This window comes from Trachinotus anak, unplaced genomic scaffold (genome assembly GCF_046630095.1).
Source record: "Trachinotus anak isolate AG129_WGS33_773 ecotype Australia unplaced genomic scaffold, CSIRO_AGI_Tana_v1 ptg000022l, whole genome shotgun sequence".
Classification (NCBI taxonomy): Eukaryota; Metazoa; Chordata; class Actinopteri; order Carangiformes; family Carangidae; genus Trachinotus; species Trachinotus anak.
The window spans coordinates 1,045,001-1,049,125 of record NW_027273873.1 but is presented as its reverse complement, the minus strand read 5'-3'; the positions used below and the strand labels follow the sequence as shown (position 1 = coordinate 1,049,125).

Genomic DNA, 4,125 nt, shown 5'->3' with positions numbered 1-4,125 from the left:
TATTGTATGTGTGGCTCTTTTCTCACTGGTTCGTTTTCATTTTTTATTTAATCTATGTCCAGATTTTGATTGATTTAGCTGAAATGACTCTTCTCTTGGTCTCTTATGGAAGCAGACAGGAGCCATTTTTTAAAAATCTCATTATCATGAGTTAATTATCTTGTTATTCCTAGAAACAAAGCTCTTCCTGAGATAACGGGATAAAGATCATCTTTTGGTAGATAAAAGGTCATTTTCTCAAGCTAACAAGTTCATTCTCTTATGTAAGTATTTTCACAATAACAAAATAATTATCTCATTGGAGATAATTAAGAAGCCATGGACACAATAATAATTAAAAAAAATATCATAATAACATAGTTAGGATTAGGATTGCAGAAACTGTATGGAAACCAAAAGAGGCCACAGCCACAATAATTATCTCAAGATCAGAAGTTAATTATCTCATAATAACCAAGCTGTTCTTCTGATAACAGGTTAATTACAACACATGTTTTTTCCAGAGATAACAGGATCTAATTTTCATGAAAAAAAACAAAACAAAACAAAAAATAAAAACCCAAACAAAATTGTTGTTTTTTTGAGATAATGAGTTAATTATTTAAACCAAGCAAACCAAGTGTTCTCATGGAGTATTCACCTGTGATTATCAGCAGGGTCAGTGAGTCATAGTCCTCCACAGGAGAAGAAACTGAACGATTTGATAAAATGAGCCATTATTACAGGAGACACTGTGATCCTTAGGTAACAAGATAATTAACTCCAAAGCTACAGATAAGGTAAAAGGGATTTTTGCTTCTGTGTCTTTTTGTCAAACACCTACAAACAACACAACAACTGTTAATGCATTTTTATCTCAGTCTTTCATCTCGTATCCTGTATATTCATTAATGCTGCGGGTGCTGGTTATTTCAATAACCTGGTTTCACGTTCACACCTAAACGTTTCCTCGGCCATGGAAGTGGACGCTCAGACTGGTAGGAAGAGAAAAAAAGGTCAAGATTAAAAGACAGATGATTAAAAGTTAAAAGAGAGGAGAAAATAGAAAATGCAAACCGAGAGGAGAGAGGGATAGAAGAGGACAAAGAGATTTAAAGAGAGGGAGAGAGAATAGTTGAAATATTCATTGCTAACTGCTCTTACAGCTCTCAGGCTATTTCTGGTGCTACACTTACTGCAAAACTGCATACTGAGAGGCTGTGTGTGTGTGTGTGTGTGTGTGTGTGTGTGTCTCTCCCCTGCAGCTAAACAGCAGTTGCGTTCTTGTATTAAAACGATCTTGTCTGATTGTATTTCTCTCTTGTCTCTCCCTCCTTCACTCTGTCACTTTGTTTCATTGTGTGTTTGTGTTGTTGTGTGTTTCTGATGGAAGGAGGCAGTTTGGGTTGTGAAGGGGAAACTGTCCATTAAGTCCAGTCACTGCAGCATTTGTTCAGCTCATTACAGGCTAGAAAACAAACCAGATGGACAAAAAATGGAGATAAAACTGGTTCTTACACCTGTTTGTCCTGAGGTGACGGCAAAGCAACGATGCAACTTTGTGCGAGCACCGTTCCTACACACCGACAACAACCAATCACTGTCATTCCCTCCTGAAGCTGAAGCGCAGTTGTTTTCCACTCAAACAAAAAAAGTACTTCAAACAAAAAGGAAAAGCTCAACGTTGCAGTCAACGGCTGCAGTTCTCGACAGAAAAGAGCTGCGTGTGCTAGCATGTGACTGGATGATCTGCGTCAAAGTCAAATATATCTCACATGTAAAATATCAAAAAACAAACGAGAGGTGACGTGTTAATCGGTGAGCTTTAGGCAGACCCAGGCTAGCTAGCTGTTTCCCTCTGCTTCCTGTCTTTATGCTAAGCTAGGCTAACTATGTCCAGGCCCTGAACTGAACTGAACCCACAGACATGACAGAGTGTTAAAGCCACATGTTGTTAATGAATTATCAGGGTTACTGCTAATAAATAACTTCTATAATTACCATCAAACAAACAGTTATTTTCATCCGCCATGTTTCTGCGTAAACAACGTCAACAACTCTGCAAATTGTGTCCCACAGTTTCAGCTGATTTTACAAGTTAAGATGTTGATTTGAGATGTTCATGTGAATTTTCCCAGTCGGAAACTCATTTTTCTGATTATTCTGACAGCACATGAATGCAGGGTCAGACTCCTCCCGATTCAAGGTGTGTAGTTTATTATGATGTGTCACTGAAGATTTAAGTTGTGTTAAAGTTTATTCTTCCCTGTTTTGTTATCAGCTGTTTAGGTGCAGTTTGCATCAACAGAACAAAAACTAAAGACCAACTCCCGGGTCAAAGGTCACAGCAGAAATGCTCCTGACACCCAACATGTTTCCAGCTGAAGGAAAAGTTTAAGTCAGTTAAGAAACCGGGGAATCGTTTTGTGTCCTGCAGCGACCCTGCCTGGGTCCACCAGCCAGAGAGTGAGACTCCCACTGCAGCGGAAGCACAGTGAACCACTGCACCACTACACAGGCCTCTGGTGACCACAGCACCAACAACCTTTCCTCAGGCAGGGGGTGTGGGGGTGTGTGTGTGTGTGTGTGTGTGTGTGTGTTGGCACTGAAAGACAAACACACACTACCAGAGATGGGGTCAGAGAAGACGAGTGAAGAGCAGAAAGAGTCAGAAAAGTAAAAAGAGGGAGAGAAAGTTAGAGAGAGAACAGCAGAGAGACAGAGAAACAGTAAAAAAATTCACTGAAGCCAGAGACAATTAATTGTGACGTGGCCTCTGGCTGCCCCCTCTCCGTGTCTTTGGTTCTCTCTTCATCCCTCTGTCACCTCTTTTTTCTTTTCCATGCAGCATTATCCCTCGTTCTCCTCTGTTGCTTCCTCTTTACCTCCTCTCCACATTATTGATGAAGCTCACACACATTATTTAACACAGCATCCTTGAGGGGAGTCTGTGGGAGCAAACAGCGACAGACGCAGCTACTTCTTCAGGGCAGGCTGGATGCGACGGTGACTCGGTATCGGAAAGTGACGAGGCGGGCCAACCACGCCGGGGCTAGCTGGTTAGCGTGCTAACTTCAGAAGAAGAAAATAAGTGACAGAAACATAAGAAAGAGGTGGTGTCCAGAGGTGGAAAGCAACCCTCCAGCAACACTCTGCACTAGAGAGATGATAGAGACAGCTCTGTCTGTGTGCATGGAGTTTGCGGGCTACTCGAATGTTGGATTTCTCTTCATTATAAATTAATTTCTGATTTATATTTGGCATAAACTGTCACTGAAACTCCACTGTCTCCACATGCAGCTGCTAAAATGGTTAAAAGATATACTTATATTTTTTCATGTCTGTGCCATATTCAGATTCAGCCTAGACATTGAAACTACATTGGAAGGAGTCACCTTTGTGTGAGGTTGCTGGTGTGATGTCATCACACGAATGAACAGGTGTTTTCTCTGTTTTCGCTGGAAGCCGCATCACAGCTGAAAAAAAAGGTGAGACACCGAACTTCTACATCACATGACGCAGCCGCGAGGGTCGGTGAGAGTCTGAGTTCTTTAACCTACTTTGTGTTCATATTTACAGGCATGTGTCTGTATATTAATGTGTGTGGGTGTGTGTGTGTGTGTGTGTGTGTGTGTGTGTGTGTGCGCCATATGTTAGCTTGTCTTAGTGTGTGTGTGTGTTTGTGTGTATTCAGGTCTCCCTGGACTCAGTGGGGCTCCATTAGTCTGCATTAATTTGACTTATATAACTCTCTGCCGCTCCATCTTCCTCTCACTCGTCTGTAATCAACCTCATCCTTCAGCTAAAACTATTTTTCTCTCACTTCTTCATTCTGACAAATTAATGGAGCAGTTTTATGATTTTTCTTCCCATATTATTCAGTTTACTTGAATGGGTTTTTGAATTTCCACTTAATTATATTAGGCATAACAAGCAAGATCTTCTCCTCCTGAAATTTGTAGATTTATATTGAAATGAACCTCATTAACAAGTCAGAGTCTGCAGAGCTCTGCCCTTTAATCTTTTATCTTTTTGACGGACTGAAGGTCCAAATTTAAAAGATCTTTATCAGATGTACCTGTGGGCAGCAGGTGTTTGAGCCTGAAACTTTACTGATGTTATGAGGGGATGATAAATCTGAAATGA

The 4,125-nt window shown here is 40.8% G+C and overlaps 1 protein-coding gene across 3 annotated transcripts in view; it reads left to right on the top strand.

Moving 5' to 3' along the window:
• Positions 1-130: 130 nt before the first annotated feature.
• Positions 131-4,125, top strand: part of LOC139606531 (uncharacterized) — a 27,224-nt gene continuing 23,229 nt past the window's right edge. For all 3 annotated transcript variants that reach the window (XR_011684645.1, XR_011684646.1, XM_071458761.1), the window contains exon 1: positions 131-4,125. This exon is cut by the window's right edge. The gene's annotated coding sequence lies outside the window, so the exon portion shown is untranslated.